General features: G+C 40.3%; 21 non-coding genes across 21 annotated transcripts; 8 read left to right on the top strand and 13 right to left on the bottom strand.

Annotated features, from left to right (window-relative positions):
* Positions 1 to 860: 860 nt before the first annotated feature.
* On the bottom strand, positions 861 to 932 carry trnah-gug (transfer RNA histidin (anticodon GUG)). The gene has a single exon. It is a non-coding gene; the product is annotated as a tRNA-His (tRNA).
* A 206-nt stretch (positions 933 to 1,138) lies between these two features.
* On the top strand, positions 1,139 to 1,210 carry trnae-uuc (transfer RNA glutamic acid (anticodon UUC)). Its single transcript has one exon. It is a non-coding gene; the product is annotated as a tRNA-Glu (tRNA).
* Positions 1,211 to 2,613: 1,403 nt separating this feature from the next.
* Positions 2,614 to 2,685, top strand: trnae-uuc (transfer RNA glutamic acid (anticodon UUC)). Its single transcript has one exon. It is a non-coding gene; the product is annotated as a tRNA-Glu (tRNA).
* A 4,076-nt stretch (positions 2,686 to 6,761) lies between these two features.
* trnah-gug (transfer RNA histidin (anticodon GUG)) lies at positions 6,762 to 6,833 on the bottom strand. Its single transcript has one exon. It is a non-coding gene; the product is annotated as a tRNA-His (tRNA).
* A 206-nt stretch (positions 6,834 to 7,039) lies between these two features.
* trnae-uuc (transfer RNA glutamic acid (anticodon UUC)) lies at positions 7,040 to 7,111 on the top strand. Its single transcript has one exon. It is a non-coding gene; the product is annotated as a tRNA-Glu (tRNA).
* A 1,126-nt stretch (positions 7,112 to 8,237) lies between these two features.
* Positions 8,238 to 8,309, bottom strand: trnah-gug (transfer RNA histidin (anticodon GUG)). The gene has a single exon. It is a non-coding gene; the product is annotated as a tRNA-His (tRNA).
* Positions 8,310 to 8,515: 206 nt separating this feature from the next.
* Positions 8,516 to 8,587, top strand: trnae-uuc (transfer RNA glutamic acid (anticodon UUC)). The gene has a single exon. It is a non-coding gene; the product is annotated as a tRNA-Glu (tRNA).
* A 1,125-nt stretch (positions 8,588 to 9,712) lies between these two features.
* Positions 9,713 to 9,784, bottom strand: trnah-gug (transfer RNA histidin (anticodon GUG)). The gene has a single exon. It is a non-coding gene; the product is annotated as a tRNA-His (tRNA).
* Positions 9,785 to 11,188: 1,404 nt separating this feature from the next.
* trnah-gug (transfer RNA histidin (anticodon GUG)) lies at positions 11,189 to 11,260 on the bottom strand. Its single transcript has one exon. It is a non-coding gene; the product is annotated as a tRNA-His (tRNA).
* A 206-nt stretch (positions 11,261 to 11,466) lies between these two features.
* On the top strand, positions 11,467 to 11,538 carry trnae-uuc (transfer RNA glutamic acid (anticodon UUC)). The gene has a single exon. It is a non-coding gene; the product is annotated as a tRNA-Glu (tRNA).
* Positions 11,539 to 12,664: 1,126 nt separating this feature from the next.
* Positions 12,665 to 12,736, bottom strand: trnah-gug (transfer RNA histidin (anticodon GUG)). Its single transcript has one exon. It is a non-coding gene; the product is annotated as a tRNA-His (tRNA).
* A 206-nt stretch (positions 12,737 to 12,942) lies between these two features.
* Positions 12,943 to 13,014, top strand: trnae-uuc (transfer RNA glutamic acid (anticodon UUC)). Its single transcript has one exon. It is a non-coding gene; the product is annotated as a tRNA-Glu (tRNA).
* Positions 13,015 to 14,139: 1,125 nt separating this feature from the next.
* On the bottom strand, positions 14,140 to 14,211 carry trnah-gug (transfer RNA histidin (anticodon GUG)). The gene has a single exon. It is a non-coding gene; the product is annotated as a tRNA-His (tRNA).
* A 1,403-nt stretch (positions 14,212 to 15,614) lies between these two features.
* trnah-gug (transfer RNA histidin (anticodon GUG)) lies at positions 15,615 to 15,686 on the bottom strand. Its single transcript has one exon. It is a non-coding gene; the product is annotated as a tRNA-His (tRNA).
* Positions 15,687 to 17,090: 1,404 nt separating this feature from the next.
* On the bottom strand, positions 17,091 to 17,162 carry trnah-gug (transfer RNA histidin (anticodon GUG)). Its single transcript has one exon. It is a non-coding gene; the product is annotated as a tRNA-His (tRNA).
* A 206-nt stretch (positions 17,163 to 17,368) lies between these two features.
* On the top strand, positions 17,369 to 17,440 carry trnae-uuc (transfer RNA glutamic acid (anticodon UUC)). The gene has a single exon. It is a non-coding gene; the product is annotated as a tRNA-Glu (tRNA).
* Positions 17,441 to 18,566: 1,126 nt separating this feature from the next.
* trnah-gug (transfer RNA histidin (anticodon GUG)) lies at positions 18,567 to 18,638 on the bottom strand. Its single transcript has one exon. It is a non-coding gene; the product is annotated as a tRNA-His (tRNA).
* A 206-nt stretch (positions 18,639 to 18,844) lies between these two features.
* Positions 18,845 to 18,916, top strand: trnae-uuc (transfer RNA glutamic acid (anticodon UUC)). The gene has a single exon. It is a non-coding gene; the product is annotated as a tRNA-Glu (tRNA).
* A 1,125-nt stretch (positions 18,917 to 20,041) lies between these two features.
* Positions 20,042 to 20,113, bottom strand: trnah-gug (transfer RNA histidin (anticodon GUG)). The gene has a single exon. It is a non-coding gene; the product is annotated as a tRNA-His (tRNA).
* Positions 20,114 to 21,517: 1,404 nt separating this feature from the next.
* On the bottom strand, positions 21,518 to 21,589 carry trnah-gug (transfer RNA histidin (anticodon GUG)). Its single transcript has one exon. It is a non-coding gene; the product is annotated as a tRNA-His (tRNA).
* Positions 21,590 to 22,992: 1,403 nt separating this feature from the next.
* On the bottom strand, positions 22,993 to 23,064 carry trnah-gug (transfer RNA histidin (anticodon GUG)). The gene has a single exon. It is a non-coding gene; the product is annotated as a tRNA-His (tRNA).
* Between the last annotated feature and the right edge of the window lie 465 nt (positions 23,065 to 23,529).

Here is a 23,529-nt window from a genome sequence, read left to right as displayed (position 1 = left end):
CTTGCGATGGTGTGATATTTGCTATCGCCGCCAGTTTCTTTGCTTTCGATTGATTTATTCTCATTACGAGTTTTGTCTGTTTTGTCGTGAGGGCGGAATTTACAGGGAGGCGTGGATCCTGGGTCTCCATTGGTCCAGCAGGTTTGAGTGACGGTTCATCCTGACCCAATCAGGAAGAATAACCCAACTGTTTTCATGAAAAAGTTTTGCTCTCGATTTTTTTTGCTTTCGATACATTTTTTTTGTTTACAATTCTATACATTTTGAATACGATACTTATGGCGCTAATTTGAGCCCATAGATTTCATGCATTTCATGAAATCCAACTAAATCGAACGCTTTCGAATTACATGCAATCGGATTTCATGGAAATTTCATAGTGTTTCGTGGCCTTTTATGCGGTTGAAAAGTGTCCAGTACTCCCATACTTCGTTTACGAAACGGAAGCTGTATGTCACCCGGGTACTTTTCATATACTGCTATATTCTACTACTTGGCGGGACACCGATTAGCAAACCCAGTGCTCTCATTGGACAGTTTTCAGTGTCCGCTATACAAAACCCATAATGTACTGATCAATGTGTATACTGTCACATAACCCAACCCTGAGCCTTCTTGTTTTATTGTTGGGTTTCCCCCCCTGCGACTGGGTTCTACGACCAATCAATAATATGTAGATACTTTAAAAGCGATGAAACTTATTAATGTATTGATATAATCCACAAAATATTACATTTCCAAAGTTATGATTAGTCTTCTATATTTTCTGATGTATCTGTGACTGTGTTAATATAAATATGAACTTCACTTTAATGCAATGATGAGAAGAATACAGCCCTCTGCCCTGTCAGGAATTCTCCTGCCGTGACCCGGATTCGAACCGGGGTTGTTGCGGCCACAACGCAAAGTACTAACCACTATACGATCACGGCGAGCTACCGAGGTGATATTCAGCTTTTCCTAAGTTGTCAGTGTAACAAGAATATGTAGTGTTACTTACTTTATTACTCATTTTATAAGTATACTAGTTAAGGTGTTATTGCTTGGGTGGCGCAGTGTTGTGTGATGTAGGCCTATGTTTTCTAAGACCGACGTGATGCTGAAAACAGCTCCTGACACTGTTTGAGTGTTGTTAAGATCCCATATGGTCTAGCGGTTAGGATTCCTGGTTTTCACCCAGGTGGCCTGGGTTCGACTCCCGGTATGGGAAAGCACTGTCTTTAAGTGTAACACACGTTGATTCTCTTGGATGATTTTGATTGAATCAGTCACCCACTATGACTTGTACTCTATATTCCAATTCACGTGGATTGTCTTACTGGACAATCAAAGGACACAATTTCATCACAGATTCAACAAAATAACCTTTGAAATGTTATTATTAGTATTATTCCCTTCCAACAACGTTAATGCCAGACAGAGACTTAGTGTCATTAGCAAACCTATGCAAAACTCACCTGCAGTCCCTGTCTTTGCTTGCGATGCTGTGATCTTTGCTTTCGCCGCCAGTTTCTTTGCTTTCGATTGATTTATTCTCATTACGAGTTTTGTCTGTTTTGTCGTGAGGGCGGAATTTACAGGGAGGCGTGGATCCTGGGTCTCCATTGGTCTAGCAGGTTTGAGTGACGGTTCATCCTGACCCAATCAGGAAGAATAACCCAACTGTTTTCATGAAAAAGTTTTGCTCTCGATTTTTTTTGCTTTTGATACATTTTTTTTGTTTACAATTCTATACATTTTGAATACGATACTTATGGCGCTAATTTGAGCCCATAGATTTCACGCATTTCATGAAATCCAACTAAATCGAACGCTTTCGAATTACATGCAATCGGATTTCATGGAAATTTCATAGTGTTTCGTGGCATTTTATGCGGTTGAAAAGTGTCCAGTACTCCCATACTTCGTTTACGAAACGGAAGCTGTATGTCACCCGGGTACTTTTCATATACTGCTATATTCTACTACTTGGCGGGACACCGATTAGCAAACCCAGTGCTCTCATTGGACAGTTTTCAGTGTCCGCTATACAAAACCCATAATGTACTGATCAATGTGTATACTGTCACATGACCCAACCCTGAGCCTTCTTGTTTTATTGTTGGGTTTCCCCCCCTGTGACTGGGTTCTACGACCAATCAATAATATGTAGTTACTTTAAGAGCGATGAAACTTATTAATATATTGATATAATCCACAATATATTACATTTGCAAAGTTATGATTAGTCTTCTATATTTTCTGATGTATCTGTGACCGTGTTGATATAAATACGAACTTCACTTGCATGCAATGATGAGAAGAACACTGCCCTCTGCCGTGTCAGGATTCCTCCTGCCGTGACCCGGATTGGAACCGGGGTTGTTGCGGCCACAACGCAAAGTACTAACCACTATACGATCACGGCGAGCTACCGAGGTGATATTCAGCTTTTCCTAAGTTGTCAGTGTAACAAGAATATGTAGTATTACTTACTTTATTACTCATTTTATAAGTATACTAGTTAAGGTGTTATTGCTTGGGTGGCGCAGTGTTGTGTGATGTAGGCCTATGTTTTCTAAGACCGACGTGATGCTGAAAACAGCTCCCGACACTGATTGAGTCTTGTTAAGATCCCATATGGTCTAGCGGTTAGGATTCCTGGTTTTCACCCAGGTGGCCCGGGTTCAACTCCCGGTATGGGAAAGCACAGTCTTTAAGTGTAACACACGTTGATTCTCTTGGATGATTTTGACTGAATCAGTCACCCACTATGACTTGTACTCTATATTCCAATTCACGTGGATTGTCTTACTGGACAATCAAAGGACACAATTTCATCACAGATTCCACAAAATAACCTTTGAAATGTTATTGTTAGTATTATTCCCTTCCAACAACGTGAATGCCAGACAGAGACTTAGTGTCATTAGCAAACCTATGTAAAACTCACCTGCAGTCCCTGTCTTTGCTTGCGATGCTGTGATCTTTGCTTTCGCCGCCAGTTTCTTTGCTTTCGATTGATTTATTCTCATTACGAGTTTTGTCTGTTTTGTCGTGTGGGCGGAATTTACAGGGAGGCGTGGATCCTGGGTCTCCATTGGTCCAGCAGGTTTGAGTGACGGTTCATCCTGACCCAATCAGGAAGAATAACCCAACTGTTTTCATGAAAAAGTTTTGCTCTCGATTTTTTTTGCTTTCGATACATTTTTTTTGTTTACAATTCTATACATTTTGAATACGATACTTATGGCGCTAATTTGAGCCCATAGATTTCACGCATTTCATGAAATCCAACTAAATCGAACGCTTTCGAATTACATGCAATCGGATTTCATGGAAATTTCATAGTGTTTCGTGGCCTTTTATGCGGTTGAAAAGTGTCCAGTACTGCCATACTTCGTTTACGAAACGGAAGCAGTATGTCACCCGGGTACTTTTCATATACTGCTATATTCTACTACTTGGCGGGACACCGATTAGCAAACCCAGTGCTCTCATTGGACAGTTTTCAGTGTCCGCTATACAAAACCCATAATGTACTGATCAATGTGTATACTGTCACATAACCCAACCCTGAGCCTTCTTGTTTTATTGTTGGGTTTCCCCCCCTGCGACTGGGTTCTACGACCAATCAATAATATGTAGATACTTTAAAAGCGATGAAACTTATTAATGTATTGATATAATCCACAAAATATAACATTTGCAAAGTTATGATTAGTCTTCTATATTTTCTGATGTATCTGTGACCGTGTTGATATAAATACGAAGTTCACTTGCATGCAATGATGAGAACAATACAGCCCTCTGCCCTGTTAGGAATTCTCCTGCCGTGACCCGGATTCGAACCTGGGTTGTTGCGGCCACAACGCAAAGTACTAACCACTATACGATCACGGCAAGCTACCGAGGTGATATTCAACTTTTCCTAAGTTATCAGTGTAACAAGAATATTTAGTATTACTTACTTTATTATTCATTTTATAAGTATACTAGTTAAGGTGTTATTGCTTGGGTGGCGCAGTGTTGTGTGATGTAGGCCTATGTTTTCTAAGACCGACGTGATGCTGAAAACAGCTCCCGACACTGTTTGAGTGTTGTCAAGATCCCATATGGTCTAGCGGTTAGGTTTCCTTGTTTTCACCCAGGTGGCCCGAGTTCAACTCCCGGTACGGGAAAGCACTGTCTTTAAGTTTAACACACGTTGATTTTCTTGGATGATTTTGTTTGAATCAGTCACCCACTATGACTTGTACTCTATATTCCAATTCACGTGGATTGTCTTACTGGACAATCAAAGGACACAATTTCATCACAGATTCCACAAAATAACCTTTGAAATGTTATTATTAGTATTATTCCCTTCCAACAACGTTAATGCCAGACAGAGACTTAGTATCATTAGCAAACCTATGTAAAATTCACCTGCAGTCCCTGTCTTTGCTTGCGATGGTGTGATATTTGCTATCGCCGCCAGTTTCTTTGCTTTTGATTGATTTATTCTCATTACGAGTTTTGTCTGTTTTGTCGTGAGGTCGGAATTTACAGGGAGGCGTGGATCCTGGGTCTCCATTGGTCCAGCAGGTTTGAGTGACGGTTCATCCTGACCCAATCAGGAAGAATAACCCAACTGTTTTCATGAAAAAGTTTTGCTCTCAATTTTTTTTGCTTTCGATACATTTTTTTTGTTTACAATTCTATACATTTTGAATACGATACGTATGGCGCTAATTTGAGCCCATAGATTTCACGCATTTCATGAAATCCAACTAAATCGAACGCTTTCGAATTACATGCAATCGGATTTCATGGAAATTTCATAGTGTTTCGTGGCCTTTTATGCGGTTGAAAAGTGTCCAATACTGCCATACTTCGTTTACGAAACGGAAGCAGTATGTCACCCGGGTACTTTTCATATACTGCTATATTCTACTACTTGGCGGGACACCGATTAGCAAACCCAGTGCTCTCATTGGACAGTTTTCAGTGTCCGCTATACAAAACCCATAATGTACTGATCAATATGTATACTGTCACATAACCCAACACTGAGCCTTCTTGTTTTATTGTTGGGTTTCCCCCCCTGCGACTGGGTTCTACGACCAATCAATAATATGTAGATACTTTAAAAGCGATGAAACTTATTAATGTATTGATATAATCCACAAAATATAACATTTGCAAAGTTATGATTAGTCTTCTATATTTTCTGATGTATCTGTGACCGTGTTGATATAAATACAAAGTTCACTTGCATGCAATGATGAGAACAATACAGCCCTCTGCCCTGTCAGGAATTCTCCTGCCGTGACCCGGATTCGAACCGGGGTTGTAACGGCCACAACGCAAAGTACTAACCACTATACGATCACGGCAAGCTACCGAGGTGATATTCAACTTTTCCTAAGTTATCAGTGTAACAAGAATATGTAGTATTACTTACTTTATTATTCATTTTATAAGTATACTAGTTAAGGTGTTATTGCTTGGGTGGCGCAGTGTTGTGTGATGTAGGCCTATGTTTTCTAAGACCGACGTGATGCTGAAAACAGCTCCCGACACTGTTTGAGTGTTGTCAAGATCCCATATGGTCTAGCGGTTAGGTTTCCTTGTTTTCACCCAGGTGGCCCGAGTTCAACTCCCGGTATGGGAAAGCACTGTCTTTAAGTTTAACACACGTTGATTTTCTTGGATGATTTTGTTTGAATCAGTCACCCACTATGACTTGTACTCTATATTCCAATTCACGTGGATTGTCTTACTGGACAATCAAAGGACACAATTTCATCACAGATTCCACAAAATAACCTTTGAAATGTTATTATTAGTATTATTCCCTTCCAACAACGTGAATGCCAGACAGAGACTTAGTATCATTAGCAAACCTATGTAAAATTCACCTGCAGTCCCTGTCTTTGCTTGCGATGGTGTGATATTTGCTATCGCCGCCAGTTTCTTTGCTTTTGATTGATTTATTCTCATTACGAGTTTTGTCTGTTTTGTCGTGAGGTCGGAATTTACAGGAAGGCGTGGATCCTGGGTCTCCATTGGTCCAGCAGGTTTGAGTGACGGTTCATCCTGACCCAATCAGGAAGAATAACCCAACTGTTTTCATGAAAAAGTTTTGCTCTCGATTTTGTTTGCTTTCGATACATTTTTTTTGTTTACAATTCTATACATTTTGAATACGATACTTATGGCGCTAATTTGAGCCCATAGATTTCACGCATTTCATGAAATCCAACTAAATCGAACGCTTTCGAATTACATGCAATCGGATTTCATGGAAATTTCATAGTGTTTCGTGGCCTTTTATGCGGTTGAAAAGTGTCCAGTACTCCCATACTTCGTTTACGAAACGGAAGCTGTATGTCACCCGGGTACTTTTCATATACTGCTATATTCTATTACTTGGCGGGACACCGATTAGCAAACCCAGTGCTCTCATTGGACAGTTTTCAGTGTCCGCTATACAAAACCCATAATGTACTGATCAATGTGTATACTGTCACATGACCCAACCCTGAGCCTTCTTGTTTTATTGTTGGGTTTCCCCCCCCTGCGACTGGGTTCTACGACCAATCAATAATATGTAGATACTTTAAAAGCGATGAAACTTATTAATGTATTGATATAATCCACAAAATATTACATTTCCAAAGTTATGATTAGTCTTCTATATTTTCTGATGTATCTGTGACTGTGTTGATATAAATTTGAACTTCACTTGCTTGCAATGATGAGAAGAATACAGCCCTCTGCCGTGTCAGGATTTCTCCTGCCGTGACCCGGATTCGAACCAGGGTTGTTGCGGCCACAACGCAAAGTACTAACCACTATACGATCACGGCGAGCTACCGAGGTGATATTCAGCTTTTCCTAAGTTGTCAGTGTAACAAGAATATGTAGTATTACTTACTTTATTACTCATTTTATAAGTATACTAGTTAAGGTGTTATTGCTTGGGTGGCGCAGTGTTGTGTGATGTAGGCCTATGTTTTCTAAGACCGACGTGATGCTGAAAACAGCTCCTGACACTGTTTGAGTGTTGTTAAGATCCCATATGGTCTAGCGGTTAGGATTCCTGGTTTTCACCCAGGTGGCCTGGGTTCGACTCCCGGTATGGGAAAGCACTGTCTTTAAGTGTAACACACGTTGATTCTCTTGGATGATTTTGATTGAATCAGTCACCCACTATGACTTGTACTCTATATTCCAATTCACGTGGATTTTCTTACTGGACAATCAAAGGACACAATTTCATCACAGATTCCACAAAAAAACCTTTGAAATGTTATTATTAGTATTATTCCCTTCCAACAACGTGAATGCCAGACAGAGACTTAGTGTCATTAGCAAACCTATGTAAAACTCACCTGCAGTCCCTGTCTTTGCTTGCGATGGTGTGATATTTGCTATCGCCGCCAGTTTCTTTGCTTTTGATTGATTTATTCTCATTACGAGTTTTGTCTGTTTTGTCGTGAGGGCGGAATTTACAGGAAGGCGTGGATCCTGGGTCTCCATTGGTCCAGCAGGTTTGAGTGACGGTTCATCCTGACCCAATCAGGAAGAATAACCCAACTGTTTTCATGAAAAAGTTTTGCTCTCGATTTTGTTTGCTTTCGATACATTTTTTTTGTTTACAATTCTATACATTTTGAATACGATACTTATGGCGCTAATTTGAGCCCATAGATTTCACGCATTTCATGAAATCCAACTAAATCGAACGCTTTCGAATTACATGCAATCGGATTTCATGGAAATTTCATAGTGTTTCGTGGCCTTTTATGCGGTTGAAAAGTGTCCAGTACTCCCATACTTCGTTTACGAAACGGAAGCTGTATGTCACCCGGGTACTTTTCATATACTGCTATATTCTACTACTTGGCGGGACACCGATTAGCAAACCCAGTGCTCTCATTGGACAGTTTTCAGTGTCCGCTATACAAAACCCATAATGTACTGATCAATGTGTATATTGTCACATGACCCAACCCTGAGCCTTCTTGTTTTATTGTTGGGTTTCCCCCCCCTGCGACTGGGTTCTACGACCAATCAATAATATGTAGATACTTTAAAAGCGATGAAACTTATTAATGTATTGATATAATCCACAAAATATTACATTTCCAAAGTTATGATTAGTCTTCTATATTTTCTGATGTATCTGTGACTGTGTTGATATAAATTTGAACTTCACTTGCTTGCAATGATGAGAAGAATACAGCCCTCTGCCGTGTCAGGATTTCTCCTGCCGTGACCCGGATTCGAACCGGGGTTGTTGCGGCCACAACGCAAAGTACTAACCACTATACGATCACGGCGAGCTACCGAGGTGATATTCAGCTTTTCCTAAGTTGTCAGTGTAACAAGAATATGTAGTATTACCTACTTTATTACTCATTTTATAAGTATACTAGTTAAGGTGTTATTGCTTGGGTGGCGCAGTGTTGTGTGATGTAGGCCTATGTTTTCTAAGACCGACGTGATGCTGAAAACAGCTCCTGACACTGTTTGAGTGTTGTTAAGATCCCATATGGTCTAGCGGTTAGGATTCCTGGTTTTCACCCAGGTGGCCTGGGTTCAACTCCCGGTATGGGAAAGCACTGTCTTTAAGTGTAACACACGTTGATTCTCTTGGATGATTTTGATTGAATCAGTCACCCACTATGACTTGTACTCTATATTCCAATTCACGTGGATTTTCTTACTGGACAATCAAAGGACACAATTTCATCACAGATTCCACAAAAAAACCTTTGAAATGTTATTATTAGTATTATTCCCTTCCAACAACGTGAATGCCAGACAGAGACTTAGTGTCATTAGCAAACCTATGTAAAACTCACCTGCAGTCCCTGTCTTTGCTTGCGATGCTGTGATCCTTGCTTTCGCCGCCAGTTTCTTTGCTTTCGATTGATTTATTCTCATTACGAGTTTTGTCTGTTTTGTCGTGTGGGCGGAATTTACAGGGAGGCGTGGATCCTGGGTCTCCATTGGTCCAGCAGGTTTGAGTGACGGTTCATCCTGACCCAATCAGGAAGAATAACCCAACTGTTTTCATGAAAAAGTTTTGCTCTCAATTTTTTTTGCTTTCGATACATTTTTTTTGTTTACAATTCTATACATTTTGAATACGATACGTATGGCGCTAATTTGAGCCCATAGATTTCACGCATTTCATGAAATCCAACTAAATCGAACGCTTTCGAATTACATGCAATCGGATTTCATGGAAATTTCATAGTGTTTCGTGGCCTTTTATGCGGTTGAAAAGTGTCCAGTACTCCCATACTTCGTTTACGAAACGGAAGCAGTATGTCACCCGGGTACTTTTCATATACTGCTATATTCTACTACTTGGCGGGACACCGATGAGCAAACCCAGTGCTCTCATTGGACAGTTTTCAGTGTCCGCTATACAAAACCCATAATGTACTGATCAATGTGTATACTGTCACATGACCCAACCCTGAGCCTTCTTGTTTTATTGTTGGGTTTCCCCCCCTGCGACTGGGTTCTACGACCAATCAATAATATGTAGATACTTTAAAAGCGATGAAACTTATTAATGTATTGATATAATCCACAAAATATAACATTTGCAAAGTTATGATTAGTCTTCTATATTTTCTGATGTATCTGTGACCGTGTTGATATAAATATGAACTTCACTTGCATGCAATGATGAGAACAATACAGCCCTCTGCCCTGTCAGGAATTCTCCTGCCGTGACCCGGATTCGAACCGGGGTTGTTGCGGCCACAACGCAAAGTACTAACCACTATACGATCACGGCAAGCTACCGAGGTGATATTCAACTTTTCCTAAGTTATCAGTGTAACAAGAATATGTAGTATTACTTACTTTATTATTCATTTTATAAGTATACTAGTTAAGGTGTTATTGCTTGGGTGGCGCAGTGTTGTGTGATGTAGGCCTATGTTTTCTAAGACCGACGTGATGCTGAAAACAGCTCCCGACACTGTTTGAGTGTTGTCAAGATCCCATATGGTCTAGCGGTTAGGTTTCCTTGTTTTCACCCAGGTGGCCCGAGTTCAACTCCCGGTATGGGAAAGCACTGTCTTTAAGTTTAACACACGTTGATTTTCTTGGATGATTTTGTTTGAATCAGTCACCCACTATGACTTGTACTCTATATTCCAATTCACGTGGATTGTCTTACTGGACAATCAAAGGACACAATTTCATCACAGATTCCACAAAATAACCTTTGAAATGTTATTATTAGTATTATTCCCTTCCAACAACGTGAATGCCAGACAGAGACTTAGTATCATTAGCAAACCTATGTAAAATTCACCTGCAGTCCCTGTCTTTGCTTGCGATGGTGTGATATTTGCTATCGCCGCCAGTTTCTTTGCTTTTGATTGATTTATTCTCATTACGAGTTTTGTCTGTTTTGTCGTGAGGTCGGAATTTACAGGAAGGCGTGGATCCTGGGTCTCCATTGGTCCAGCAGGTTTGAGTGACGGTTCATCCTGACCCAATCAGGAAGAATAACCCAACTGTTTTCATGAAAAAGTTTTGCTCTCGATTTTGTTTGCTTTCGATACATTTTTTTTGTTTACAATTCTATACATTTTGAATACGATACTTATGGCGCTAATTTGAGCCCATAGATTTCACGCATTTCATGAAATCCAACTAAATCGAACGCTTTCGAATTACATGCAATCGGATTTCATGGAAATTTCATAGTGTTTCGTGGCCTTTTATGCGGTTGAAAAGTGTCCAGTACTCCCATACTTCGTTTACGAAACGGAAGCTGTATGTCACCCGGGTACTTTTCATATACTGCTATATTCTATTACTTGGCGGGACACCGATTAGCAAACCCAGTGCTCTCATTGGACAGTTTTCAGTGTCCGCTATACAAAACCCATAATGTACTGATCAATGTGTATACTGTCACATGACCCAACCCTGAGCCTTCTTGTTTTATTGTTGGGTTTCCCCCCCCTGCGACTGGGTTCTACGACCAATCAATAATATGTAGATACTTTAAAAGCGATGAAACTTATTAATGTATTGATATAATCCACAAAATATTACATTTCCAAAGTTATGATTAGTCTTCTATATTTTCTGATGTATCTGTGACTGTGTTGATATAAATTTGAACTTCACTTGCTTGCAATGATGAGAAGAATACAGCCCTCTGCCGTGTCAGGATTTCTCCTGCCGTGACCCGGATTCGAACCAGGGTTGTTGCGGCCACAACGCAAAGTACTAACCACTATACGATCACGGCGAGCTACCGAGGTGATATTCAGCTTTTCCTAAGTTGTCAGTGTAACAAGAATATGTAGTATTACTTACTTTATTACTCATTTTATAAGTATACTAGTTAAGGTGTTATTGCTTGGGTGGCGCAGTGTTGTGTGATGTAGGCCTATGTTTTCTAAGACCGACGTGATGCTGAAAACAGCTCCTGACACTGTTTGAGTGTTGTTAAGATCCCATATGGTCTAGCGGTTAGGATTCCTGGTTTTCACCCAGGTGGCCTGGGTTCGACTCCTGGTATGGGAAAGCACTGTCTTTAAGTGTAACACACGTTGATTCTCTTGGATGATTTTGATTGAATCAGTCACCCACTATGACTTGTACTCTATATTCCAATTCACGTGGATTTTCTTACTGGACAATCAAAGGACACAATTTCATCACAGATTCCACAAAAAAACCTTTGAAATGTTATTATTAGTATTATTCCCTTCCAACAACGTGAATGCCAGACAGAGACTTAGTGTCATTAGCAAACCTATGTAAAACTCACCTGCAGTCCCTGTCTTTGCTTGCGATGGTGTGATATTTGCTATCGCCGCCAGTTTCTTTGCTTTTGATTGATTTATTCTCATTACGAGTTTTGTCTGTTTTGTCGTGAGGGCGGAATTTACAGGAAGGCGTGGATCCTGGGTCTCCATTGGTCCAGCAGGTTTGAGTGACGGTTCATCCTGACCCAATCAGGAAGAATAACCCAACTGTTTTCATGAAAAAGTTTTGCTCTCGATTTTGTTTGCTTTCGATACATTTTTTTTGTTTACAATTCTATACATTTTGAATACGATACTTATGGCGCTAATTTGAGCCCATAGATTTCACGCATTTCATGAAATCCAACTAAATCGAACGCTTTCGAATTACATGCAATCGGATTTCATGGAAATTTCATAGTGTTTCGTGGCCTTTTATGCGGTTGAAAAGTGTCCAGTACTCCCATACTTCGTTTACGAAACGGAAGCTGTATGTCACCCGGGTACTTTTCATATACTGCTATATTCTACTACTTGGCGGGACACCGATTAGCAAACCCAGTGCTCTCATTGGACAGTTTTCAGTGTCCGCTATACAAAACCCATAATGTACTGATCAATGTGTATATTGTCACATGACCCAACCCTGAGCCTTCTTGTTTTATTGTTGGGTTTCCCCCCCCTGCGACTGGGTTCTACGACCAATCAATAATATGTAGATACTTTAAAAGCGATGAAACTTATTAATGTATTGATATAATCCACAAAATATTACATTTCCAAAGTTATGATTAGTCTTCTATATTTTCTGATGTATCTGTGACTGTGTTGATATAAATTTGAACTTCACTTGCTTGCAATGATGAGAAGAATACAGCCCTCTGCCGTGTCAGGATTTCTCCTGCCGTGACCCGGATTCGAACCAGGGTTGTTGCGGCCACAACGCAAAGTACTAACCACTATACGATCACGGCGAGCTACCGAGGTGATATTCAGCTTTTCCTAAGTTGTCAGTGTAACAAGAATATGTAGTATTACTTACTTTATTACTCATTTTATAAGTATACTAGTTAAGGTGTTATTGCTTGGGTGGCGCAGTGTTGTGTGATGTAGGCCTATGTTTTCTAAGACCGACGTGATGCTGAAAACAGCTCCTGACACTGTTTGAGTGTTGTTAAGATCCCATATGGTCTAGCGGTTAGGATTCCTGGTTTTCACCCAGGTGGCCTGGGTTCGACTCCCGGTATGGGAAAGCACTGTCTTTAAGTGTAACACACGTTGATTCTCTTGGATGATTTTGATTGAATCAGTCACCCACTATGACTTGTACTCTATATTCCAATTCACGTGGATTTTCTTACTGGACAATCAAAGGACACAATTTCATCACAGATTCCACAAAAAAACCTTTGAAATGTTATTATTAGTATTATTCCCTTCCAACAACGTGAATGCCAGACAGAGACTTAGTGTCATTAGCAAACCTATGTAAAACTCACCTGCAGTCCCTGTCTTTGCTTGCGATGGTGTGATATTTGCTATCGCCGCCAGTTTCTTTGCTTTTGATTGATTTATTCTCATTACGAGTTTTGTCTGTTTTGTCGTGAGGGCGGAATTTACAGGAAGGCGTGGATCCTGGGTCTCCATTGGTCCAGCAGGTTTGAGTGACGGTTCATCCTGACCCAATCAGGAAGAATAACCCAACTGTTTTCATGAAAAAGTTTTGCTCTCGATTTTGTTTGCTTTCGATACATTTTTTTTGTTTACAATTCTATACATTTTGAATACGATACGTATGGCGCTAATTTGAGCCCATAGATTTCACGCATTTCATGAAATCCAACTAAATCGAACGCTTTCGAATTACATGCAATCGGATTTCATGGAAATTTCATAGTGTTTCGTGGCCTTTTATGCGGTTGAAAAGTGTCCAGTACTCCCATACTTCGTTTACGAAACGGAAGCAGTATGTCACCCGGGTACTTTTCATATACTGCTATATTCTACTACTTGGCGGGACACCGATGAGCAAACCCAGTGCTCTCATTGGACAGTTTTCAGTGTCCGCTATACAAAACCCATAATGTACTGATCAATGTGTATACTGTCACATGACCCAACCCTGAGCCTTCTTGTTTTATTGTTGGGTTTCCCCCCCTGCGACTGGGTTCTACGACCAATCAATAATATGTAGATACTTTAAAAGCGATGAAACTTATTAATGTATTGATATAATCCACAAAATATAACATTTGCAAAGTTATGATTAGTCTTCTATATTTTCTGATGTATCTGTGACCGTGTTGATATAAATATGAACTTCACTTGCATGCAATGATGAGAACAATACAGCCCTCTGCCCTGTCAGGAATTCTCCTGCCGTGACCCGGATTCGAACCGGGGTTGTTGCGGCCACAACGCAAAGTACTAACCACTATACGATCACGGCAAGCTACCGAGGTGATATTCAACTTTTCCTAAGTTATCAGTGTAACAAGAATATGTAGTATTACTTACTTTATTATTCATTTTATAAGTATACTAGTTAAGGTGTTATTGCTTGGGTGGCGCAGTGTTGTGTGATGTAGGCCTATGTTTTCTAAGACCGACGTGATGCTGAAAACAGCTCCCGACACTGTTTGAGTGTTGTCAAGATCCCATATGGTCTAGCGGTTAGGTTTCCTTGTTTTCACCCAGGTGGCCCGAGTTCAACTCCCGGTATGGGAAAGCACTGTCTTTAAGTGTAACACACGTTGATTCTCTTGGATGATTTTGATTGAATCAGTCACCCACTATGACTTGTACTCTATATTCCAATTCACGTGGATTTTCTTACTGGACAATCAAAGGACACAATTTCATCACAGATTCCACAAAAAAACCTTTGAAATGTTATTATTAGTATTATTCCCTTCCAACAACGTGAATGCCAGACAGAGACTTAGTGTCATTAGCAAACCTATGTAAAACTCACCTGCAGTCCCTGTCTTTGCTTGCGATGGTGTGATATTTGCTATCGCCGCCAGTTTCTTTGCTTTTGATTGATTTATTCTCATTACGAGTTTTGTCTGTTTTGTCGTGAGGGCGGAATTTACAGGAAGGCGTGGATCCTGGGTCTCCATTGGTCCAGCAGGTTTGAGTGACGGTTCATCCTGACCCAATCAGGAAGAATAACCCAACTGTTTTCATGAAAAAGTTTTGCTCTCGATTTTGTTTGCTTTCGATACATTTTTTTTGTTTACAATTCTATACATTTTGAATACGATACGTATGGCGCTAATTTGAGCCCATAGATTTCACGCATTTCATGAAATCCAACTAAATCGAACGCTTTCGAATTACATGCAATCGGATTTCATGGAAATTTCATAGTGTTTCGTGGCCTTTTATGCGGTTGAAAAGTGTCCAGTACTCCCATACTTCGTTTACGAAACGGAAGCAGTATGTCACCCGGGTACTTTTCATATACTGCTATATTCTACTACTTGGCGGGACACCGATGAGCAAACCCAGTGCTCTCATTGGACAGTTTTCAGTGTCCGCTATACAAAACCCATAATGTACTGATCAATGTGTATACTGTCACATGACCCAACCCTGAGCCTTCTTGTTTTATTGTTGGGTTTCCCCCCCTGCGACTGGGTTCTACGACCAATCAATAATATGTAGATACTTTAAAAGCGATGAAACTTATTAATGTATTGATATAATCCACAAAATATAACATTTGCAAAGTTATGATTAGTCTTCTATATTTTCTGATGTATCTGTGACCGTGTTGATATAAATATGAACTTCACTTGCATGCAATGATGAGAACAATACAGCCCTCTGCCCTGTCAGGAATTCTCCTGCCGTGACCCGGATTCGAACCGGGGTTGTTGCGGCCACAACGCAAAGTACTAACCACTATACGATCACGGCAAGCTACCGAGGTGATATTCAACTTTTCCTAAGTTATCAGTGTAACAAGAATATGTAGTATTACTTACTTTATTATTCATTTTATAAGTATACTAGTTAAGGTGTTATTGCTTGGGTGGCGCAGTGTTGTGTGATGTAGGCCTATGTTTTCTAAGACCGACGTGATGCTGAAAACAGCTCCCGACACTGTTTGAGTGTTGTCAAGATCCCATATGGTCTAGCGGTTAGGTTTCCTTGTTTTCACCCAGGTGGCCCGAGTTCAACTCCCGGTATGGGAAAGCACTGTCTTTAAGTTTAACACACGTTGATTTTCTTGGATGATTTTGTTTGAATCAGTCACCCACTATGACTTGTACTCTATATTCCAATTCACGTGGATTGTCTTACTGGACAATCAAAGGACACAATTTCATCACAGATTCCACAAAATAACCTTTGAAATGTTATTATTAGTATTATTCCCTTCCAACAACGTGAATGCCAGACAGAGACTTAGTATCATTAGCAAACCTATGTAAAATTCACCTGCAGTCCCTGTCTTTGCTTGCGATGGTGTGATATTTGCTATCGCCGCCAGTTTCTTTGCTTTTGATTGATTTATTCTCATTACGAGTTTTGTCTGTTTTGTCGTGAGGTCGGAATTTACAGGAAGGCGTGGATCCTGGGTCTCCATTGGTCCAGCAGGTTTGAGTGACGGTTCATCCTGACCCAATCAGGAAGAATAACCCAACTGTTTTCATGAAAAAGTTTTGCTCTCGATTTTGTTTGCTTTCGATACATTTTTTTTGTTTACAATTCTATACATTTTGAATACGATACTTATGGCGCTAATTTGAGCCCATAGATTTCACGCATTTCATGAAATCCAACTAAATCGAACGCTTTCGAATTACATGCAATCGGATTTCATGGAAATTTCATAGTGTTTCGTGGCCTTTTATGCGGTTGAAAAGTGTCCAGTACTCCCATACTTCGTTTACGAAACGGAAGCTGTATGTCACCCGGGTACTTTTCATATACTGCTATATTCTATTACTTGGCGGGACACCGATTAGCAAACCCAGTGCTCTCATTGGACAGTTTTCAGTGTCCGCTATACAAAACCCATAATGTACTGATCAATGTGTATACTGTCACATGACCCAACCCTGAGCCTTCTTGTTTTATTGTTGGGTTTCCCCCCCCTGCGACTGGGTTCTACGACCAATCAATAATATGTAGATACTTTAAAAGCGATGAAACTTATTAATGTATTGATATAATCCACAAAATATTACATTTCCAAAGTTATGATTAGTCTTCTATATTTTCTGATGTATCTGTGACTGTGTTGATATAAATTTGAACTTCACTTGCTTGCAATGATGAGAAGAATACAGCCCTCTGCCGTGTCAGGATTTCTCCTGCCGTGACCCGGATTCGAACCAGGGTTGTTGCGGCCACAACGCAAAGTACTAACCACTATACGATCACGGCGAGCTACCGAGGTGATATTCAGCTTTTCCTAAGTTGTCAGTGTAACAAGAATATGTAGTATTACTTACTTTATTACTCATTTTATAAGTATACTAGTTAAGGTGTTATTGCTTGGGTGGCGCAGTGTTGTGTGATGTAGGCCTATGTTTTCTAAGACCGACGTGATGCTGAAAACAGCTCCTGACACTGTTTGAGTGTTGTTAAGATCCCATATGGTCTAGCGGTTAGGATTCCTGGTTTTCACCCAGGTGGCCTGGGTTCGACTCCTGGTATGGGAAAGCACTGTCTTTAAGTGTAACACACGTTGATTCTCTTGGATGATTTTGATTGAATCAGTCACCCACTATGACTTGTACTCTATATTCCAATTCACGTGGATTTTCTTACTGGACAATCAAAGGACACAATTTCATCACAGATTCCACAAAAAAACCTTTGAAATGTTATTATTAGTATTATTCCCTTCCAACAACGTGAATGCCAGACAGAGACTTAGTGTCATTAGCAAACCTATGTAAAACTCACCTGCAGTCCCTGTCTTTGCTTGCGATGGTGTGATATTTGCTATCGCCGCCAGTTTCTTTGCTTTTGATTGATTTATTCTCATTACGAGTTTTGTCTGTTTTGTCGTGAGGGCGGAATTTACAGGAAGGCGTGGATCCTGGGTCTCCATTGGTCCAGCAGGTTTGAGTGACGGTTCATCCTGACCCAATCAGGAAGAATAACCCAACTGTTTTCATGAAAAAGTTTTGCTCTCGATTTTGTTTGCTTTCGATACATTTTTTTTGTTTACAATTCTATACATTTTGAATACGATACTTATGGCGCTAATTTGAGCCCATAGATTTCACGCATTTCATGAAATCCAACTAAATCGAACGCTTTCGAATTACATGCAATCGGATTTCATGGAAATTTCATAGTGTTTCGTGGCCTTTTATGCGGTTGAAAAGTGTCCAGTACTCCCATACTTCGTTTACGAAACGGAAGCTGTATGTCACCCGGGTACTTTTCATATACTGCTATATTCTACTACTTGGCGGGACACCGATTAGCAAACCCAGTGCTCTCATTGGACAGTTTTCAGTGTCCGCTATACAAAACCCATAATGTACTGATCAATGTGTATATTGTCACATGACCCAACCCTGAGCCTTCTTGTTTTATTGTTGGGTTTCCCCCCCCTGCGACTGGGTTCTACGACCAATCAATAATATGTAGATACTTTAAAAGCGATGAAACTTATTAATGTATTGATATAATCCACAAAATATTACATTTCCAAAGTTATGATTAGTCTTCTATATTTTCTGATGTATCTGTGACTGTGTTGATATAAATTTGAACTTCACTTGCTTGCAATGATGAGAAGAATACAGCCCTCTGCCGTGTCAGGATTTCTCCTGCCGTGACCCGGATTCGAACCGGGGTTGTTGCGGCCACAACGCAAAGTACTAACCACTATACGATCACGGCGAGCTACCGAGGTGATATTCAGCTTTTCCTAAGTTGTCAGTGTAACAAGAATATGTAGTATTACCTACTTTATTACTCATTTTATAAGTATACTAGTTAAGGTGTTATTGCTTGGGTGGCGCAGTGTTGTGTGATGTAGGCCTATGTTTTCTAAGACCGACGTGATGCTGAAAACAGCTCCTGACACTGTTTGAGTGTTGTTAAGATCCCATATGGTCTAGCGGTTAGGATTCCTGGTTTTCACTCAGGTGGCCTGGGTTCAACTCCCGGTATGGGAAAGCACTGTCTTTAAGTGTAACACACGTTGATTCTCTTGGATGATTTTGATTGAATCAGTCACCCACTATGACTTGTACTCTATATTCCAATTCACGTGGATTTTCTTACTGGACAATCAAAGGACACAATTTCATCACAGATTCCACAAAAAAACCTTTGAAATGTTATTATTAGTATTATTCCCTTCCAACAACGTGAATGCCAGACAGAGACTTAGTGTCATTAGCAAACCTATGTAAAACTCACCTGCAGTCCCTGTCTTTGCTTGCGATGCTGTGATCCTTGCTTTCGCCGCCAGTTTCTTTGCTTTCGATTGATTTATTCTCATTACGAGTTTTGTCTGTTTTGTCGTGTGGGCGGAATTTACAGGGAGGCGTGGATCCTGGGTCTCCATTGGTCCAGCAGGTTTGAGTGACGGTTCATCCTGACCCAATCAGGAAGAATAACCCAACTGTTTTCATGAAAAAGTTTTGCTCTCAATTTTTTTTGCTTTCGATACATTTTTTTTGTTTACAATTCTATACATTTTGAATACGATACGTATGGCGCTAATTTGAGCCCATAGATTTCACGCATTTCATGAAATCCAACTAAATCGAACGCTTTCGAATTACATGCAATCGGATTTCATGGAAATTTCATAGTGTTTCGTGGCCTTTTATGCGGTTGAAAAGTGTCCAGTACTCCCATACTTCGTTTACGAAACGGAAGCAGTATGTCACCCGGGTACTTTTCATATACTGCTATATTCTACTACTTGGCGGGACACCGATGAGCAAACCCAGTGCTCTCATTGGACAGTTTTCAGTGTCCGCTATACAAAACCCATAATGTACTGATCAATGTGTATACTGTCACATGACCCAACCCTGAGCCTTCTTGTTTTATTGTTGGGTTTCCCCCCCTGCGACTGGGTTCTACGACCAATCAATAATATGTAGATACTTTAAAAGCGATGAAACTTATTAATGTATTGATATAATCCACAAAATATAACATTTGCAAAGTTATGATTAGTCTTCTATATTTTCTGATGTATCTGTGACCGTGTTGATATAAATATGAACTTCACTTGCATGCAATGATGAGAACAATACAGCCCTCTGCCCTGTCAGGAATTCTCCTGCCGTGACCCGGATTCGAACCGGGGTTGTTGCGGCCACAACGCAAAGTACTAACCACTATACGATCACGGCAAGCTACCGAGGTAATATTCAACTTTTCCTAAGTTATCAGTGTAACAAGAATATGTAGTATTACTTACTTTATTATTCATTTTATAAGTATACTAGTTAAGGTGTTATTGCTTGGGTGGCGCAGTGTTGTGTGATGTAGGCCTATGTTTTCTAAGACCGACGTGATGCTGAAAACAGCTCCCGACACTGTTTGAGTGTTGTCAAGATCCCATATGGTCTAGCGGTTAGGTTTCCTTGTTTTCACCCAGGTGGCCCGAGTTCAACTCCCGGTACGGGAAAGCACTGTCTTTAAGTGTAACACACGTTGATTTTCTTGGATGATTTTGTTTGAATCAGTCACCCACTATGACTTGTACTCTATATTCCAATTCACGTGGATTGTCTTACTGGACAATCAAAGGACACAATTTCATCACAGATTCCACAAAATAACCTTTGAAATGTTATTATTAGTATTATTCCCTTCCAACAACGTGAATGCCAGACAGAGACTTAGTATCATTAGCAAACCTATGTAAAATTCACCTGCAGTCCCTGTCTTTGCTTGCGATGGTGTGATATTTGCTATCGCCGCCAGTTTCTTTGCTTTTGATTGATTTATTCTCATTACGAGTTTTGTCTGTTTTGTCGTGAGGGCGGAATTTACAGGAAGGCATGGATCCTGGGTCTCCATTGGTCCAGCAGGTTTGAGTGACGGTTCATCCTGACCCAATCAGGAAGAATAACCCAACTGTTTTCATGAAAAAGTTTTGCTCTCGATTTTGTTTGCTTTCGATACATTTTTTTTGTTTACAATTCTATACATTTTGAATACGATACTTATGGCGCTAATTTGAGCCCATAGATTTCACGCATTTCATGAAATCCAACTAAATCGAACGCTTTCGAATTACATGCAATCGGATTTCATGGAAATTTCATAGTGTTTCGTGGCCTTTTATGCGGTTGAAAAGTGTCCAGTACTCCCATACTTCGTTTACGAAACGGAAGCTGTATGTCACCCGGGTACTTTTCATATACTGCTATATTCTACTACTTGGCGGGACACCGATTAGCAAACCCAGTGCTCTCATTGGACAGTTTTCAGTGTCCGCTATACAAAACCCATAATGTACTGATCAATGTGTATACTGTCACATGACCCAACCCTGAGCCTTCTTGTTTTATTGTTGGGTTTCCCCCCCCTGCGACTGGGTTCTACGACCAATCAATAATATGTAGATACTTTAACAGCGATGAAACTTATTAATGTATTGATATAATCCACAAAATATTACATTTCCAAAGTTATGATTAGTCTTCTATATTTTCTGATGTATCTGTGACTGTGTTGATATGAATTTGAACTTCACTTGCTTGCAATGATGAGAAGAATACAGCCCTCTGCCGTGTCAGGATTTCTCCTGCCGTGACCCGGATTCGAACCGGGGTTGTTGCGGCCACAACGCAAAGTACTAACCACTATACGATCACGGCGAGCTACCGAGGTGATATTCAGCTTTTCCTAAGTTGTCAGTGTAACAAGAATATGTAGTATTACTTACTTTATTACTCATTTTGTAAGTATACTAGTTAAGGTGTTATTGCTTGGGTGGCGCAGTGTTGTGTGATGTAGGCCTATGTTTTCTAAGACCGACGTGATGCTGAAAACAGCTCCCGACACTGTTTGAGTGTTGTCAAGATCCCATATGGTCTAGCGGTTAGGTTTCCTTGTTTTCACCCAGGTGGCCCGAGTTCGACTCCCGGTATGGGAAAGCACAGTCTTTAAGTGTAACACACGTTGATTCTCTCGGATGATTTTGACTGAATCAGTCACCCACTATGACTTGTACTCTATATTCCAATTCACGTGAATTGTCTTACTGGACAATCAAAGGACACAATTTCATCACAGATTCCACAAAATAACCTTTGAAATGTTATTATTAGTATTATTCCCTTCCAACAACGTGAATGCCAGACAGAGACTTAGTGTCATTAGCAAACCTATGTAAAACTCACCTGCAGTCCCTGTCTTTGCTTGCGATGCTGTGATCTTTGCTTTCGCCGCCAGTTTCTTTGCTTTCGATTGATTTATTCTCATTACGAGTTTTGTCTGTTTTGTCGTGTGGGCGGAATTTACAGGGAGGCGTGGATCCTGGGTCTCCATTGGTCCAGCAGGTTTGAGTGACGGTTCATCCTGACCCAATCAGGAAGAATAACCCAACTGTTTTCATGAAAAAGTTTTGCTCTCAATTTTTTTTGCTTTCGATACATTTTTTTTGTTTACAATTCTATACATTTTGAATACGATACGTATGGCGCTAATTTGAGCCCATAGATTTCACGCATTTCATGAAATCCAACTAAATCGAACGCTTTCGAATTACATGCAATCGGATTTCATGGAAATTTCATAGTGTTTCGTGGCCTTTTATGCGGTTGAAAAGTGTCCAGTACTGCCATACTTCGTTTACGAAACGGAAGCAGTATGTCACCCGGGTACTTTTCATATACTGCTATATTCTACTACTTGGCGGGACACCGATTAGCAAACCCAGTGCTCTCATTGGACAGTTTTCAGTGTCCGCTATACAAAACCCATAATGTACTGATCAATGTGTATACTGTCACATAACCCAACCCTGAGCCTTCTTGTTTTATTGTTGGGTTTCCCCCCCTGCGACTGGGTTCTACGACCAATCAATAATATGTAGATACTTTAAAAGCGATGAAACTTATTAATGTATTGATATAATCCACAAAATATAACATTTGCAAAGTTATGATTAGTCTTCTATATTTTCTGATGTATCTGTGACCGTGTTGATATAAATATGAACTTCACTTGCATGCAATGATGAGAAGAATACAGCCCTCTGCCCTGTCAGGAATTCTCCTGCCGTGACCCGGATTCGAACCGGGGTTGTTGCGGCCACAACGCAAAGTACTAACCACTATACGATCACGGCGAGCTACCGAGGTGATATTCAGCTTTTCCTAAGTTGTCAATGTAACAAGTATATGTAGTATTACTTACTTTATTACTCATTTTATAAGTATACTAGTTAAGGTGTTATTGCTTGGGTGGCGCAGTGTTGTGTGATGTAGGCCTATGTTTTCTAAGACCGACGTGATGCTGAAAACAGCTCCCGACACTGTTTGAGTGTTGTCAAGATCCCATATGGTCTAGCGGTTAGGTTTCCTTGTTTTCACCCAGGTGGCCCGAGTTCGACTCCCGGTATGGGAAAGCACAGTCTTTAAGTGTAACACACGTTGATTCTCTCGGATGATTTTGACTGAATCAGTCACCCACTATGACTTGTACTCTATATTCCAATTCACGTGAATTGTCTTACTGGACAATCAAAGGACACAATTTCATCACAGATTCCACAAAATAACCTTTGAAATGTTATTATTAGTATTATTCCCTT

This window comes from Amia ocellicauda, chromosome 7 (genome assembly GCF_036373705.1).
Source record: "Amia ocellicauda isolate fAmiCal2 chromosome 7, fAmiCal2.hap1, whole genome shotgun sequence".
Classification (NCBI taxonomy): domain Eukaryota; kingdom Metazoa; phylum Chordata; class Actinopteri; order Amiiformes; family Amiidae; genus Amia; species Amia ocellicauda.
This window is presented reverse-complemented; position numbering and strand designations above follow the sequence as displayed.